We start from the raw sequence: 19088 nt of genomic DNA, 5'->3' as shown, positions 1-19088 counted from the left end.
TACTGACCTCATACCAGAGAGTCACCAGAATTTGACTGTGCTCCCGTGACCATGAAGCAGCGTGTTTTGTAAAAGGCATGCTCTGCTCAGTCTCCATTGCAAACCCCAGGAGGCTCTGCAATAGAGTGCTTGCAACTCGGTGAGTAGAAGAGAACCGGTTAGCGCTGACCTGAGCTGCTGCCCTATGCCAAGACGAGGGTGGGGGTGGCTTCCATTTTCAATAGAGTCAATTGGAGATTGTTTGGATAGAAAGGACTAAGAGAGTTGGCCCCTGGAATTGTGGGATACTTCTGGTGGTCTCCCAGGACACGAGTCAAGAGGCGCTGCATCTCCACTGCAAAGCAATAGGGCTCGGACCCTGGGTCCCAGCCGGACTTGTGCTCAGACCCTGCAGCCCTGCAGGGTCCTGGGGCCCTAGGTCTGAGTGCAGTGTAGATGCAATGGGGAAGGGGCTAGACTCGAGCCTGAGCTTAAGTATCGATTTACGTTGCAGTGTACACACACCTTCAGAGGCCAGGTCAATTGACTCAGGCTCATGAGGCTTGGGCTGCGGGGCTAAAAATAGCAGTGTAGATGTTTGGGATTGGGCTGGAGCCTGGTCTTTGAGACTCTCCCCTCTTGATGGGTTTCAGAGCCAGGGCTTCACCCCAATCCTGAATATCTATCCTGCTATTTTTAGCACTGCACTCTGAGCCCCTTGAGCCTTAGTCCATTGACCCAAGCTCTAAGACTCAGCACCGCAGGGGTTTTATTGCAGGCTAGACATCACTTGTGGTTGGAGCAGTCACCTGGGAGTAGGAGACCCAGGATCCAGTCCTCCTGCTCCAATTACTTTTCTATGTTATTTATCTAGCCTGAGGGAGCTCTGAGCCCACTTACCAGACTGGTCCCTGCAGGCAAGTCAGGTGATGCCACCAGTTCATGTATTCACTGGGGAGTCTGCACACAAGAGTGGAGCAGCAGCATGCATGTGCAAAGACCGACACATAGGCGTCTAGGGAGCCTTTACTGCAAAAATGTAAGTACTGAGCGAGCTTAGATGCCTACATGGTTCAGCAACCCCTCCCCCAAATATTTATTGTGGATCGATTGAAACATTTTGTTTTGACAAAACTGAATTGTTTCATTTCTATTTGGACTTTTTTATTTCCTAAATAAAGACATCAAAACAAGTCATTTCAAAATGAGAAATCAAAATGTTTCCTTTAGAAAATAGCAAACCAGGAGGTTTCAACATTTCTGGAACTCCTCCCCCCCCCCTCCATTTTTTCTCCAAATTTAAATTTTGGCAAAATTGACATAATTATGTGAAGCATTTCTGTTTCAGTGCAATGAGTTTCTGAAGAAGAATGCTTCTGTTAAAGGGTTTCTGACCAGCTTTATCCTGGATTATTGCTACTCCTGAACAAATGCTGGGGCTGTATGCGTGGTGGGACTCGAGCAGAATAAACTGCATGTCGACAATGTTTGTAGTGTACATACATGTCATTTGATGGGGTTATGCCACCCTTGCTGCATTCACCAGAATGTAGCCCTATATGTTTATATTTTAATAGAAGATATTTGAAAATTAGTTTCAACTTTGGCTAAGTCCTGAGTTCAGAATTTCATGTTTCCCTGCAACAACTGATGATTTCAGAAATACATAAAACAGATTTCCTAGACCTGAGTTCAGATGCAGATAAGTGAAGGAGGAAATAACTTTCAGATATGTATTTAGTTGTAAACTTGAAGATTTTGGGGATCTCAGATAGTTCAAGGTCTTACTCTGCACTGCCCTACACATCCAGTTAGTCTCTTAGTATGTCACCTGTGCCCACCAACAATGCCAGCATCAATGCTCCATTTGTCCATTCCCTTCTATGTTTTTTTTCCAGAGTCCCCCTTACGTATTGAATACCTTCACAATTCTGGTCCATCAATCTATTACCCTGTCCATTAATATCCCTCCTGAAATCTTGCCTCTCTCACCAACAGAAGTTGGTCCAAGAAAAGATATTACTTCACCCACCTAGTCTCACTTCTTCTGTGATGCTCACAAAAAGACAATGATAATATTTTTTTTCTAAAAATACTAATTATTTCCTCCTGCAGGCTTCCTAGTGCATCTTGTGTATATCTGTCTTGTTTATACCATAAGCTTTTTGGCCCAGAGACTATCTGTATGTTGTGGTTTGCTCTTCCCCTTATAGATACTTAAGGTGGATGGATCAAATACAGACACTGACATTCCTGAAAATGACCAGCATGATCTGTCTGGCTTGCTGGGTGATTCATAGATTTTAAAGCCAGAAGACATCATTATCTAGTTATGTTGCCTGCATAACACGGGCCATAGAATTTAATCAAGTAATTCCTGCATCAAATTCAATAACTTCTGGTTGCAGTAAAGCATATCTCTTAGCAAGACATCCAGTCATGTTTTGAAGACCTCAAGTCATGGAGGATTTATGTTGGAGAACTTGTGTTACCTCTGAGCAAGCAAGCAAGTTCTTCATCCCCAGTTAAAAATACTTCATAAAGTTTTCTTGAGTGGGGTCAAATTCAAGTGGGTCAAAAGGTTAATGTGTTTTGGCTTTTATTAGAACAGTGTGAAATATTTTCAGTGGAACCTGGCATCGTACAAATGCTACTACAAGTTCTACTTCAACCTTGAAACTGAACAAAGGTTCATCCAAATTTTCTATAATAGTTTGTGAACCTTGGGCCCCTTTTGTGGACAATCTTGGTTTGACGCTGAAGCCATTAAGATGTGAGGTTTTAATGCAAAACTAGATTAATTTTGGTTGTTTCAACTATGCGTGACTCTTAGACTGTTCGGTAAATGCAAACCTAAAGGAATGTTCAGGGAACGTAAACACTGCAGAGAGAAACCAAAGAAAAGATTAACATGAAGGCTTGTGAACCAAAAGAGAGAAGTTTTGCATAACTCTAGGGCCAAATTTGTCTCTGATGTAATTGGGGGAATCTCTGTTAACATCAAGGGTACCCAGTCTTAATTTGGTCCCCGATTTCCTTGTGTCAGGAACTCTCAGTATAGAAACTTTCATGTGAGATTATTTCCAGTAATCCAGCCATTAAACCAGGGTATACCTTGGTTTGACCACAAGATGGCAGGCATGTTTTGTATGAAGAATTAGAATAGCCTCGACAAAGTTTTTCAGTTTATAGTTTTGGAAAGATTTCCAAGCAGGCTTGTGTTTTAGTTTTAAGAATAAAGTTACGCAAAAGTAAGACATTTTGACTGTAAATCACGCCACTGAACTCAGAAGAATAATAATTACTCTGCTGATATTAAAGTTACTATATTCTCCCTTCTAAATCTGAGCCCCTCTTAGCTTCTTGAGTCTGTACCCACTTTCACAATTGGAAGGAGATTATAATTTTCTGCCTTAGAAAAAAACAGAGGAATTATCACCCAGTGCAAATTCTTTGGTTCATGTTATTTCTATTTTCTTTACCTTTTTATAATTTACCCAGGGATGGAAGGGAGGAGAGAGAAGCAGTGAACTTTTCGTCTCGCACAGGGTACTGGGACAACTTGTGCTGAGAACCATTGAACCAAACTGTAAACCCTGTATGTGATGGAAACTACTCCAAGCCAGGGGGTGCGGCAGCACCTGCAGCACCCCTAGTTCCAGCACCTATGCCCTTGCAACAAGCACCAGGACACTCCCTTTACTACTTTAGAAGCACTGCCTGATTATCCTCCCAGCTGGTAGTGACTGGATGTGACTTCTAAAGTTTATAAACATTGTTTCTGAGTTGGCGAAATGTATGACTATAGAGCAAAGCTGTAGGAATTATTAATAATGTTTGAAATTATTAATATGGGAAATTACCAAACACCAATTTAACCATAAATTCCATTATTAAATCCAAAGGCTAAATGGTACTTTATGTAGTTGCTCTAAACATGTCCAAAAAGCCTAAATAATAAGGCTAGGTACAACTTCAGAGGATTGTGAAAAATTTAGATGTACACAGATGTGTGGTAAATCATACGTACAGCCTTTGAAAAGGACTCTGAGGAGGATAGTGCTGTATGTGAAAGTTAAAGTCTTGAAAGTACTTCCAAAAGAAGAGATTGCAATCCAAATGACTAAATTAGCCTTGAATCAAGAAGAAAACCCAGTTATTAGAAAACGTCCCGATAAGTGAACTTCCACCTTATCTAGGCTGATTGGTCAGTGGCACATCATCACAATCAAAGCTAGTGGTTCATATTTCAATACTCTCAGCACTCCCTCCACTTGCTCCCCCATGCCCACTATACTAAATTTAAACTTGTCATTCTCTTCTCAAGGCCCTAAATAACTATGCTCTGGCCTGTACCTCAGCTCTAATTTCTTATTGTCTCTCCCCTCCCCTGACTTTACCATTGAAGTCAGTCTTGATGAGATGTAGTCTAGCCAAGGAGTCCATCCTATGAGACAGAAGGGGGGACATAAAGAACCCAAACTACAACTCCCATGAGGCACTGCAGCAACCTTCACAGATGCAGTTTAATGTTGACCTGACTTGAAACAAAATGCAATTCAACAAACTGAAATGTTTTGATTGGGGTGAAACCTCACAAAAATAAAATATTTCATTAGATTTTCCTGACAGAAAATAAACAAATTTCAGCAAAATAAAAATTTTTTTTGGCTGAAACTGTGTTTTCTATTAAAATCATTTGATGGTTAGCAATTATCCAGGTCTAAAAATGAACAAATTTTTCATAAATACTGAAAAAAACAAAAAATGCTGAAAATTTTATTTCTATAAATAAAAATAGTGGACCAGATTCTCAGCTGGCATAAATCAATATAGCTCCATTTACTTCTGTGGATCCAAGTCAGTTTACATAAGGTGAGGATCTGGCCCAATACTTTAAATCTAAACATGCCGAAATTGCTGCTAGATACTTTAACCTAAAAATAAATAAAAACAAACAGCCCCTAATAATCAGGTGACTAACTCTTGGTTATTGTTCATCTTCTTGCACACAATGCTCTATGTAACGACTGTCCTATTCATCTTTATTGCTGTTTTCTCTATTATTATTATTTATTAGTGTGCATAGCACCCAAAGGCTCCAATTAAGATCAAGGCCTTTTTGTGCTGGGCACTGGACAAATATGCAGTACCAATTTGCATGTATCAATTTGCTTACGGTTTGATGTCCTGATTTTGCAATTCACTTCTCAATGGCAGATCCCTGGGCCTGCTCAGATCTCATTGCAAGATCAGGGTTTAAATTAGGGTTGCCAGTTTTGGCTGGGCAGATTTCTGGAAGTTTTATCACATGACATAATCTTTAATTAAAGATTAATCTTTAATTCCTGGAAGCTTCGGGACAATCTTGGAGGGTTGCAACCCTAGCTTAAATAGGTCATGTACAAGATGCAAGAAGGAGTGAAGAACACAACATGGGGGGAAATGGCAAGACAGTGATCATGGAAATAGAAACACAAAGTTGCATAAGGCTTCAGAATTGCTGTATAGCTAATGTGCTTTATCTCATTCGAAGTGTTCAGTTTAGGAAGCTTGGCATATTGCTGTTTCTGGGAAGAGTGGATGATGATCAATTAGCGTGCAGCTGCTACAGCCACTTATCCCAGGATCCTGTTTCAGTGTATTGACTACATTTCATTATTAATACTATATCCAAACTAATGGTGTGTATCCTGCTTTACCATTCAGGTTGCCCCATTATGGTGCATTATGTTATAACACACTCTGCAATATAGGCAGATCTGAGGAAATGTTGTACACATCAGCAGGTCTGACAACCTGTAACTGAATCTTAATTCTGTAATTGTTTCGCAATCGTAGGTGGAGAAACCACAAGCCCAGACACTCTCATTCCACTCTTCACACACAATATGTTTCAGTGCTCTGTACTCTTATTTACAAGCTTTCCCTCATGAAGAGAAGCGATTAATCTTTAGCCTTCATGAATCCGGGCATAAGCTGATCAGCTGGAGGCTGTGACAGATTTCCCTTTGGGTACAGAACTGAATGGTTAGGTATATTACAGAGATTTGATGCCATCCTCAAAGTATCCTGCATTAGCCATTATGAGAGGAAGGGATCTGAGGATGTTGGTTATGGAAAAATGTTGCTGTCCCTGTACTCTCAGAAGAGTTTCAATGAATTATTCCCATTCGGTGAAAAAAAATTGCCCATTCTCTTTTTAAGGGCCAAATACTTAACCCCTGGCCAGAACCCTAATAGATAGGATTCCTTCCCATGCTGCCAGCTGTGGAGCACTGTGCAGAGCCTCTCTACAGTTGTCATGGAAGCCTCAGGACTGCACCAGCATCTCTGGCCCCAGAATCAGGGGCGGCTCCTGTGTGCTTGGGGCGGCATGCTGCGGGGGGCGCTCTGCCGGCGCCGCAAGGGTGGCAGGCAGGCAGCCTTCGGTGGCATGCCTGTGGAGGGTCCGCTGGTCCCGCGGCTCCGGTGGACCTCTCGCAGGCGTGCCCCGGAGCCGTGGGACCGGCGACCGGCAGAGCGCCCCCCGCGGCATGCCGCTGTGCTTGAGGTGGCGAAATGTCTAGAGCCGCCCCTGCCCAGAATTCCCCCCACCGTAGTGATTTTGGCCAGAGGATCTACATAGTTGTTGACCGTCTCCAATCACCCATCCCCGAACCCTTCCGCACTGGCCCTGAGGAAAGTCACCATGGTGCACTGCTTTGCTGCGGTGGTTGGTGGAGTCTCCCTATGTGCTGCCCACAACTTGGGCAGCAGAACCATGGCAGTTTTGGTGCATTAGGGCCCTTCCCTCTACAGAAGGGGGTGGGGCATAATATCTCCTCACATATTATTTAGTTTGATGTTGTAGTAAGTGAAGAAAATATAATTTACATTATGCTGGTACATAACATGAATTCATCACTAAGGGCCTGATTCAAAATCCATTGATGCCGATAGCGAGATACCCATTGACTTCAGTGGCAGTTTGATCAGGCCCTAAACCATACACACATGCCTACCCTGATCCTCTGAAAACTAGATGGTACTGTTTCTTTTAATTAAATGTGGCCTGTCAGACACCTGTAGTATTACAAGATCTATGTCAACCTATAACTGATGCTGCAATAGCTTCAGTAAGCCTCATGATAGGGTTTTTTTCCTAGTAGCACTCATAATATGTGACAGAGGTGGATGAAAAACAAGTAAAAAAAATTCTTGACTTTAAAAAAAAGATTGGATTTTCAATATTTGATTTAAAATTTTTTTTATCAACCCAGCAATCAAATTGGTTTAAAATGACAATTTCTCTATGAAGAGATCTTCAATGGGAAAAAGATTTTGGGGCGGGGGGTGGGGTTGAAATTAGAATTTGCAACCAAACATTCATCAAAAGTTACGCACTTTACAAAGGCAGAAGAAGACATGGCCCATGTCACAGTTCAGGGCAACGGCACCTTTAGTTCCTCTCAGTGGTTTAACAAGGGCTCCCACATCAGTCTTCTAGCTCCCCAGCTGTTGGGTTTCTTGGGTAGAGACATGCATCTGTCTCTGCTCTGACTGACTGGGATATTTCCAGGCTGCACCGATCCCTCCCTTCACTGTGTTATCTCCCACAAAGACAGTCGGCCTAAACAGACCTGCTTGCTTTCTCTTCAGATACTGATCACAGACTGATTGCTACAGGTACCACACAGCGCTTTCTAAGCAAGCCTCCTTTACTCTTTAGGTAAAAAGCATTACAGAGAAAACATAGAAAAAAAGAAAAGAACCTACACACATGCTAATAAGTTCACCAGAGTCCATCCCAACTCTAACAGGAGTTCTGGCAGGAGATGTCCTTTAACACACACCCCTCTCCCCCACAAAGGGATTCCTTGTGGTTACAAGTTCATCACAGCTTCAGTTCATAACAAGCACCCAAGTCTTGCCAATCTTCCCCTAAGGATTGGGGCCCTCTTTGGACCAGGGGTCCTGCCCATTTGCTGGATCAGGAAGAAGGCCCTGAGCCAGCTTAAAAACAGGCTTTTTATCCAAAAGTCCTTTCTTTGTCTGTTGATCTCTGGAGAATCCAGTTTGATCTAGTATATGCCTATATCCCCAGGCAGTGACTTCATAGGGTTAATAAAGGAGGAAATGCATTAGCATCACCCCTCTCTACTAGTGAAGGGACATACAATGCCACATACACAATTGCATTTTTAGTACGGTACCCCAAAGCCATTCAGTTAGGTTTAATTTCAATAATAAACCTTATTGAATTAGAGGTTAACTTAAACTTTATAAATTATCTTAAGTCCATGAGGTTTGTTCAGGATATTGTCAATTCATCACAGTCCCTACCCCAAAGAGCTCATAATTTAAAAAATCCTGAAAGGGAAGCTGGTAGTGATTGTGGGAATAAGATAGGTAGTAGAAAACAGGGCTATAGTTTGGATACCCTGTGGCATGGACATTCTTTGGGGTACCTGACCTTAGAAAAATTTGCATGGTTATTATGATTAATTGGCCCATCCCATATTTATTCTGTCCACCTGCTGCTGCTTTTCTGAGAGCATTTCATCACTGTAGCACTTTGGTTTTGCAAAACATAGTTTAAAAATAGAAAGCATCTCAAATGGAATAATTTTCTTCTTGCCTCAGTAAGTAACATCTGTAGGAATTATGAATGCACTAATCAAGAAATGATTCATAGATTTGTGTGTGTTTGTGCACGCATGCATGTCAAAAATATTGCAACTCTAAATGACAGATTAGTTTCCTGGAACACACAAAATAAAAATAGCCAATCCCCAAAGCCTTTCATACAGGAGGACTATCTCCATTTCAGATAGATTATTTCATCCTTGCACTATATTTCTGGAATAATTAAAGTGTGGCCATCCCTCTGACTGACAAGCTAGAATGCCTAAATTTAATTAACTCTAGTTCTGGGAGTCACATTTTTTGTTTTTGTTTTTAAATACTGTAATTAGCACAATGCACCAAATCTTAACTCTTCCTGCATCAGGTACTGTGCACTGGATTAATGTATTGTAGCTACTTTGGGCCAGATCCTCAGCTAGTATAAAATGTTGTCATGCTTTTGGTTTCAGCAGAACTACACACTAGCTAAGGATCTGACTTTATTTATTTTGTACTAATACTTTCTGTTTAGTGATGACACATGGATGGCTTTCTACTTTTGGCAAATGTTGATACAAAATTTAAATATTTGTGTTTCAATGTGACAAAATGAAGTCACAACATTCTCAAAATTGCCAGAATCTCTTCTTAGCTTAAAATTTTCAACCACCAAGGGAAGATTTAGAAAACAGCCCTTACTTAATAGGCTTTCTTCTGCTGCAGAAGTGTGCATTGCAGCTGGCAAAAAGCACTAAGAATTCACAGTAACTTGTCCTATCATTAAAGAGTTGAAATTCCATTTTGCTAATAATGTGGAGCACGCTGTCTGACCTATGATAAACAGTGAGTATTCAAATAATTTCAAATACAAGCTATTACTAGGTATTTTCACCTTGGGTGAAACCCAGGCTTCATTCATGGAAGTTTTGCCATTGATTTCATTGGGACTAACATGTAATGCAGGCCTTCTATTTCTATGGAGTTTAGATAAGACAGTGACCAGCAGTCTAGAAATACTTAAGCTAGATATACATGTATATATTTGTTTAATGTATGCTGATTTCGTCAGCTGTGGTTGTTCTGAGCCTTCATGTCTTTCTGTGGTTGCTAGAAATGTAATTGTTTGAAGATGACTCTCCAGTTTTCTGACCAATCTACCTGTTCAAGCTCTCATCAAATATCACTTATTTCAGTTAACCTTCCATCACTGACCTGGGCCCTTACTCCAGACACTGTACCAAACCCTAACATCTTTTATAAATAAGGGAACCAACAGACCTATATGTAGCAATAATCATGTTGTTGGTGTTATCCTCATAATTCTATCCTCTTTCCCACACTCTTTGGTTATTGCCATTCCTTATTGTGTTATTTTTAATTTAGATGGCAAACTCCTTGGGGAATGGACCGGTCATTTTATTTGACCATAAAGTTATATGCACACAAATGGTGATCAGTCTAACTGTTCTAACAGTTGGTGGAATAGGTTCCATAGCTATTCAGATTTATATCAATAGGTCATTTTATACCTGGAGTGAAGAAAGTACCAGAGAATAATTTGTAAAGAATGTTCCTGCACTGGACTCCAGGGGTTAAACTAGATTGGCCTAATAATTATTAGTTTTCTCCATCTCTCATTTTTACCCTAACTTCATTCAAGTAATGGCAAAATTCCCAGTGACTTCAATGGAGCCAGGATTTTATCTTTTGTTTTTACAAGATTCTTAGGTGCTATATTTAGCATATGGCAAGTGTGTATTCTTTCCCTCTCTTTTTTAAGTTTAATACTTTTATTTGAATTTGGAGCAAATTAATTTCATATAAACATTTGATACTCTTAGCATCTCAACATTTATACAAAGTTAAGTCTAGTATATTGAATGCTATTTTCCAGTACTAAATAATTGTTCCATAGCTATTCAGATTTATATCCATAGTGATATATATGAAATAAATACTTAGAGACTGAGATTTCTATGTCCAGTTCATAAATATTGTTACATGGTAGGATCAACTTCTTAATGACAAAAAGTACCCTAAATTTGGTTGTGCATTTTTACTCACCATCCACATTTCACCTCAGAGCTGGCTGCATTTCAGTGGTAGGTGAATCACCATTTAATATTCTAGAGAGAGAATAATTTTGCAAAATGCCTGCCTTTTATGCTTTGGAAAGGAAATATATAAATTCAAAATAGATACCATGCCTCAGAGAGCCCTATTCATTGGAATGATGCAGAGATAGTGACAGTAAACTCTTCAGGGGAAGACCTAAATGCATTAACTTAACTTTATGTTTAACAAGTTTGGGTCCCATTCTAGTTAGTGCTGATCTTCCTGAACTCCCACTGAGTTCAATAGGAACTGAAGATGATTGAACTTCACAGGAAGCACTCAGAATCTTCAGTCCTTTATTTTCCCCATTGCAGATTTCTGCAGAGCTTGCTCCTTGTAATGGCAAATACAGGCAGTTTTTCACATTAAAACAGAAGCAAGGGGAGCACTTCACTCTTTATATTCCTGCTATGCTATTCATTTTTAATTTCTTCTCCAAACCCTCCTGTTTTTCCACAACATTTAATCAGTACCCCAAGCACAACCACCTCCTCACCTCTCTGTTCCTTTACCGTATTGTTGTTCCACTGAATAAGGCTGTTAAACTCCTCGTGGAATGTGTTTTCTTCTACATTGTTGTATTACCAGAGAGGCTGGCTGGTAAATGCCAACAGTGCTGCTATAGGTGTTTGTATACCTAGATCCCATTGAAAATGATAAAGTAAGAAAGCAACGTGAACAGTTAGCAAACAGAGAGAAAAGTCTCCCCTGAGCCATTAGCTGCTTTTCACAATCCTGTTTTATCTTCACCCAATAGATCTGAGGATATTAGACTCAATCTACTGCTAGTCATTTCAGGAAGTGGTGGGAGCCAGCAGCTTGATTCAGTTTTTAAGGCTTATTCATTTTATTAGAGGACAACTTTGAAGGGACACTGCTGTGTTACTGGAAGTGAATACTCTCCCTTTTCACCCACCCTTGACACACTTTACGAGGAAGCATGGTCTAGAGGTTAAATCAGAAAACGAGGGGTGAAATCCTGGCCCTATGAAGTCAATGGGAGTTTTGCTATTGGCTTCAATGGGGACAGAATTTCACCATAGGCATTAAAAGATGGGTCTCCTTCCACTAATTTGCTGTGCGATTCTGAGGAAGTCACTTAACTACGCTGATGGGTAAACATGGGTGTGACACTCTATACCTCAGGGGAGCACCCTGTAACCTCCATATTAATCATTTATATATAATTGTGCTATTTCATATAAAGCATGCCATGTAAGCCATAGGTGCCATCTTTATGAGTTGCTGGGGAGTGCTTGACCCCTCACTCCGCCCCAGGACCATCCCCCACTCCACCTCTTCCCCCAAACCCTTATCCCCCCTCTGCCTCTTCCTGCCCCTGCTCCACCACCACCAAATTCTGCCCCCTCCCCCGAGCACACCCTGCCCTGGCTCCTCTCCCTCCCTCCCAGCACCTCCTGCATGCGCTGAACAGCTGATCTGTGGTGGGCGGCAGGCACTGGGAGGGGGAAGAGCTGATCAGGGGGGCTTCTGGTGGGTGCTGAGCACCCACTATTTTTTTTATGTGGGTGCTTCAGCCCCAGAGCACCCATGGAGGTGGCGCCTATGATGTAAGGACAGGGCCGCCCAGAGGATTCCGGGGGCCCGGGGTCTTCGGCGGCGGGGGGCCCTTCCGTTCCGGGACCCGCCGCCGAAGTGCCCCGAAGACCCGCAGTGGGGACCCCCCGCCGCCGAATTACCACCGAAGCGGGACCCGCCGCCGAAGCACAGCCTGGTCTTCGGCGGTAATTCAGCAGCGGGGGGCCCCCGCCGCGGGTCTTCGGGCACTTCGGCGGCGGGTCCCGGAACGGAAGGGGCCCCCCGCCGCCGAATTACCGCCGAAGACCGGGCTGCGCTTCGGCGGCGGCCCCCGCCCCGCCCCCAACCTCTTACCCCCAGCTCCCTCCTCACCCGGAGTCTCAGCGCCTCGCCGGAACAGCCGCAGCGTGTGGCTGGCGGGGCCTGAGCTCCGTCCCGCTCAGAGCCGCGTGGGGAGGGGGCGGGGCTGTGAGCTCCACGCCGAGCGGAGGGAGCCGAGCTCAGCCCAGAGCTCCCAGCCCCGCCCCCTGATGAGGCGGCTCTGAGCGGGGCGGGGCTCAGGGGCCCCGGCGGAGACTCGGCGTTTGATGCGCTGAGGCTCCAGGAGAGGGGCGGAGGCGGGAGCCTCCGCTGTTCTCTTGGGGGCCCCTGTGGAGCCCGGGGCCCGGGGCAAATTGCCCCCTTTGCCCCCCCCTCTGGGCGTCCCTGTGTAAGGAAAGGTTATGATCTGCTGAAAGCCATTGTTCTATCTAACTATGTATATTATTAGTGCATATGAAGTTATGAGATTGTGTTGTATGGTTTGTCACTAAAATATGTTGTGAGTTAGGGAATCGCCCAGATATTAGATCCCCAGAGACAACAAAAAGGGAGGTAACCAGCACCTGAGCGGGTGTTGAACAACTATCAACAGCCATTGTCCAGCAAGGGAGTTACAATTCAATGACTCGCTTGTACAAGGCCATACCAGGGGAATTGCTCCGCCTTGCCTGGTGACTCAGCAATGCCCACCAGACATGCCTGGACTTGTGTTCTCCAAGCACATGAAATGAGGATATAAAATAGAGGACAGAGGCTGCATGGTTTGTCCTTTCTCCTCTCCCACCTACATTGAAGGCAATGAGAATGCTGGAGCTGAGGAGACTGGTCCTCAAGCTAACAGGGAGAGCCTGTGTATGAAAGACTGTAACCAACTTGCAGTGTCCAGTAGGGTGAGAAAAACTGCTTAATCCAGCTATTCCAAGTCTAATAAAATTGAGACTTTAGACTGCGTGCTTATCTTTTATTTTCTTTTGGTAACTACTCGGACCTTTTGCCTATCACTTATAATAATTTAAAATCGATCTTTTGTAATCAGTAAACTTATTCTAATGTTTATCCTTACCAGTGAGTTTGACTGAAGTGCTTAATAAATCGTCTCAGGTTACAAAGGCTGGTGTATGTCCACTATCCATTGACAAAGTGGTGAACCAATTAGTAAACCTGCATTTGCTCAAGAAAGGGTCTTGAGAAGTGCAAGACGGTATATTCCTGAGGTATAAGGCTAGGAGCTGGTGGTGGGAGGAAGGAATTTGGCTAGTGCCTTTCACTGTGTGTTTCATGAGTGACTCTGGGAGCGTTCATGAAATCTAGCTGGGTGTAGGGCTCCACATGTAGTTGTACTGAGTGGTAAGAGCATCTGCAGGGGTTTGCTGCTTGTCACCAGTAAGGCATTGTGAGAGACAACCTAGATTCGTCAGTTAAAGGGGCACAGCAATCTCACAGTCCCAGATTGCACCCTGGGGATCCCGTCACAATGGGAATCCATATTTGAAACTTGGGAGCTTAAAGCCTTCCTTTGGGTGCTCTAACCACCATTTACAAGGGTTGCCTAAAAGGGCATTTAGTGTCTCAAATGCTTTGTAAGTGGTCAGCTGCAGGTTTTAGGCACAAAACTATGAAAACTGAGTCCTGTCTGAACAGGAAATAGGTAGCAAAAAAAAATGAACTGCTTGAGTTGAATATGAAGAGAAGATGGGAAACAGAAAGCTGTTGTTTTCTGAATGACGTGATTATATTCATGACAGTTATTTTCAGTGATTGAATATAGTTAAGGGCAAGGTTTCCTGTTTGGGAAAATTATTTGTGTGTATATTGGTGGAACGTCTCAAAATACTTGAGCTGCTAGTGGTACACTGAAATGGACAGGCAGGTGTGTGGAAGCTGCATGACAGATATTAGGAGAATGGATTTAATTGGTCATATATGATTTCTGTTTGGAAGCCAGGAGGAGTTCACCCCCATCTGTCCTCAATCAGAGGATCTGATAGTCCACAGCAAATGTTGGTAAATTTGCCTCCCCCTTTTCCCTCACCCCTGCCAGGAGTCATCTCACAAAAGATGATCATGTGGAGACTAGAATAAAACCGCAATTTAATTTTCACATATGACCAGAGACAGGACTTGAATTCAAGTGATAAACTAGTGCATTAACTAACCCCCAATGCCATATCAAGAATTAAAACCAAGCAATCAGCATTTTAATAGAACATTCCTGATTTCTGATAAGGGTCCAAAAAGCACTTGGCAACCAAGGTCCAACATTAAAATCAATTCCAAGACCAGGAAATTTACAGGAAAGCAAGCTTGCATCTACCACACAGTGCAAAAATTGGGCTTCTGAATCAGTTACTGCCTCAATATGCATAAAAGAAGTAGTCACTTTCAACGTATTGAGATAATTACTCTTCTGTGCTCAAAGACACAAATATTTAAAGACCGATATCAGTAAGGATGCATGTCACAAACTTTCACAGGAAAAACATTGCCAGTAGGTTTCACTCCTCCTCCCTATCTTCCCTCCTCCATAATCAGCTAAAATAACATGAAATGTCAAGCAGAACACCAAGACTAATTCAAGGGTAAATCGTTCCCAAAATGTTTATAGAAGCATAAAAAGTTACATTTTATTTTATTGTGTGAATTTTCATATCATGCAATGACAGCTATTGTGGCAGATTCCATCCAGTTATTGTGAGTGATCTTAGTGTAATCCAAACATACACAAAGACCTAGTCTGGGACCCAAAGTACTTATATTCTCAGAGGGACAGTCAATACAGTATTGCCACAAAATCCACAAGTTAGCTAACAGAAACCCCCAAAACGAGGAAGATGGAGATTCCTTCTGTAAGATGCAGTTATGAGTAGGGTTCTGTGTCCGTCATTGAGGTTGCGGAAGTCACGGTTTCTGTGACTTCCCATGACCTCTGTGGCTCTGGGGCCAGTTGCTCAGGTGGTCCCCAGGACAGCCACACCAGCCACTGCTCCGGCGGCCCCATGCAGCAGTACCCGGCTGGCCAGCCGAAGCAGCCTTGATCTGCTGGTCCTGGCAGCGGTCCCCGGCCAGCCAGAGCAGTCCTGTTCCATTGGCCCTGGCAGCGGTTCCTGGCTGACCGGCTGGCTGGCTGGGGCAGCCATGGTTCACTGGCCCCAGCAGTGGTCCCTGGCTGGCCGGCTGGAGCAGCTGCGATATGCTGGTCCTGGCAGCAGTCCCTGACCAGCTGGCCAGAGCAGCCTCTCCCCACCCCCTGCGGAAGCCCTCCCACCCCCCAAGATTTAATCACAGGTATTTTTAGTGAAAGTCATGGACAGTTTACAGGCCATGAATTTTTGTTTAATGCCTGTGTCCATGAATTTTACTAAAAAATACCTGTGACTAAATCAGAGCCTTAAATATGAGATATGAATTGTGGAAGTATAAAGAGACAAAGGAAGTGGTTAGGTGGGCCAGTTGGTGGAAAGACTGCAAAAATGTAACCTGAAGTGGAGTTGTGCAGGGTCCTGAAGCTGAGGACAAGAAATCTGAACTTAATGCAATGGACAGTGACGAGATGTAAATAGGGGAGTGACATAATCACACTGGTGAGAAGATTGTTTTCACAGCTGCATTCTGGATGGGCTGGAAGGTGGCAAGGTGAAAGGTAGAGAAGCCAGAGAAGAGAGGATTGCATTAGTCAACACCACAAATGACTAAGGCAAGGGCTACCATGTTAGCTGTAGGCATGAAAAGGAAAGGATGAATTCTGGAGATGCCTTGGAAATAAATACAACAGTATTTGGCAAAGGTCTGGATTTGTGTGTGTGTGTGTGTGTGTATGGCAGGCAGAATGGGGAAAGGAAAGAATAAACAAATGACATCCAGTTTGGAAAGCCAAGGTGGTGGAATCATTGACAGTGATAGGGAAAGGAGGCAGATGGGAAGGCTTGAGAGGAAAGATAAGGAGTTCATCTTCTATCATATTGAGTTTCAGTTTGTGGCTAGTCATCCAGAGTGAAGTATCAGAAAGTCAGCCAGTGAAAGAATTGTATAGTCTGTCAGTGGGAGAACCTTGTCTTTATTCATGAGTTGCAGAGTCCTTCAGTAGAAAATTTTCCATGACTCTTATATGTGGGTTGATGGATCTATAAATCTGGAGCAGATAAAATAAACATGAAAAACAAAAGTGCATGTCAGTTAATATTATATAAAATGTATTGCTGCAACATGTCACTGAGTCCAAGAACTTAGCAGGCTACAGAGAAGAATTAAACATTTGTATTGATAATGTTACATTAAATAGAATAAAAATCGAGGGCTACAAATCCTCATGCTTCAGGGTGCAAGCCAACCATTGGTGACCTAGGGTTAAGAAGAAATTTCTCCTGTGGACAATTTTGTAACTTTTTGCTGAGCTGACTGTTTCCCCCCCATACTCACGGAATGAAGCTTTTTCAGTGAGATTCGGTGCACCGAGGGCTATTCCAGCCGGTGAGCAGGGGGAATCACGTCGGGGTCACCAGATGTTGCAAATAACGAAGCCAAGTCCGTCAGTCTGTTCCAGTGGAGCGCCCCAAGCGGGGGTTTTCCACGTCCTTTTATTATAATGGTTACATAAATCATTCTATTATGCGCATGTGCAACCCCAATCCAACTCCCCGCCCCCTCCCCTGATTGGTGCTCTATGCATTGCGTGTTCCAGTGGTACACACCTGGTCAGCGCTTAATCGAGTGTGGGGGGGTGGGAACCACTTCGGCCGCTCTAAAGTCGGGGGCGGTTTTCCAACCCCCTTAGTGCTTGAGAAGTGTAAAGTTCCTACACAATTTGTTCCATAATCATCTCTTTCTTGGAAGCAGTCTGGCATTGTTCATTGTTGGTGACAGAACTAGGTGGACCACTATTCTGATTTGGTACGGAAATTCCTATGTGGCTTGGGAAATGAATTTATTGACAGTTTTTCATGTTTACAATTCCATCTTGGAAGTTATACAAATATTAAATTAAAAATATATAATAACTCCATAATCAGCTTAATACCAGTGTTCCCTGTCTTGAATGATTGCTGTGTGTGAAACACACAAAACATAAAAATTCTGCATTTAGAATTAACAGATTTAGTGGTTGGATGTAACATAGGTATATTCTAAATAAATGATTCTTAATCTTTGTATTCATCCATCTAGTCATGAACAAAATCCCACTGTATCCAACTTTTAGTTCTTTAGCTGCAGTGGAATGAGGATATCTGAGAGTAAGAAAGCACTTACTCTCTGTGAAACAATGTAGACTAAAGATAATTTCTTCCATAGATGTTAGGACGGTTGTGGCTTACAAATCATGATCATGACTATACAAAATAATTTAAATGGAAATTCTTGATTATCAGCAACACATGTTCTTTCTCTCCAGAATACTGATGAATAAAAACCACCCTCATCTTTACTGTAGACAAAACAAATAACAGGCAAAAATAGATTCCTGTATGTCAGAGGTTTGAAGAAGGGGACTTATTTATTTTCATTCATTTTCTGCCTGTATTTTCCAAACATTTTGCCAGACAAAGACATGACAGCAGGAGGCATTGTGTAGTGTGTTGCACCCACTTATTTGTGTCTTATAAAAGACACAACTTTTTTGGTAGAGGATGGCCTATTGGGAGGATAGACATTTTGTAAACACTCTGATATTCCTTATGTGTTAAAGAACAACCTTCCAGAAGCAGTGGCTGTATGGCTTATCTTGCCCATGCCTCCCATATGTCTATGAAAGGGTTTGATTTTGTGTATCGTGTAATAAAATGGAAACTAGAATTTCACTTTGAGGGTGGAATTCACCTCTGTGTGTAAGGCTCTCCAAAGCGCTTAAGTCTTTGGGCTGCACTCAGAGGATGTGGTGGCCATGTAGGAGTTAATATGCACACCCTGTTGCCTCAGGAAGTGTCCCCACATTGGCCCTATACAGGCTAGTGAGGAAGGTCACGCTGGGGTTGGACAAGAGGCAGAATGGAGAGGGGCCGCAGATCTGCATTTTCATGGCTCCAGTGGCCACAGGGCTTGTTTAAACCAGTATTCCAGCCTATAGATAGATTTCACCTCCATAGTTTCCCCATGCTCCACCTGCACAGAGAAATACTATCCAGACAGAGTGAATTTCTTTTTCAGTCAGAATGGTACCATGCACATTAACCTGTTTTCCTGTTAAATAAGATTTATAGTCATTAAAATATATATTGAATGAGGTGTGTTCAACATCAGTATTCATTATATTAATAGAAAAAATTCCTACTCTTAAATACAATATATATGCGAGTGTTAAAAATAAAGTGAATGGAAGCCTTTTGAAATCTACTCTCTATCAGAAACGTAATGCAGTATACTTGACTTACTCCACTTCCTTATAGTGCAAAGGTGGCGGCATTTAGTGCACTAAACACAGGCCCGAAGCAATGAGCCCCAGTAGCAAAATCCTGGTCCCACTGAAGTAAAGAGCAAAACTCCCATTGACTACAGTGGGGACATGATTTCACCCCTAAGTTCTAATAACAGCTCTT

The 19088-nt window shown here is 42.7% G+C and overlaps 1 long non-coding RNA gene across 1 annotated transcript in view; it reads left to right on the top strand.

Annotated features, from left to right (window-relative positions):
• LOC120398316 overlaps window positions 1-19088 on the top strand; it is a 43650-nt gene that overhangs the window by 14003 nt on the left and 10559 nt on the right. The window contains exon 2 of the long non-coding RNA XR_005594313.1: window positions 854-1018. This is a non-coding gene — a long non-coding RNA (uncharacterized LOC120398316). The remainder of the gene's footprint in view (window positions 1-853; window positions 1019-19088) is intronic.

The sequence above is a fragment of the Mauremys reevesii genome, linkage group 2 (genome assembly GCF_016161935.1).
Source record: "Mauremys reevesii isolate NIE-2019 linkage group 2, ASM1616193v1, whole genome shotgun sequence".
NCBI lineage: Eukaryota > Metazoa > Chordata > Testudines > Geoemydidae > Mauremys > Mauremys reevesii.
This window is presented reverse-complemented; position numbering and strand designations above follow the sequence as displayed.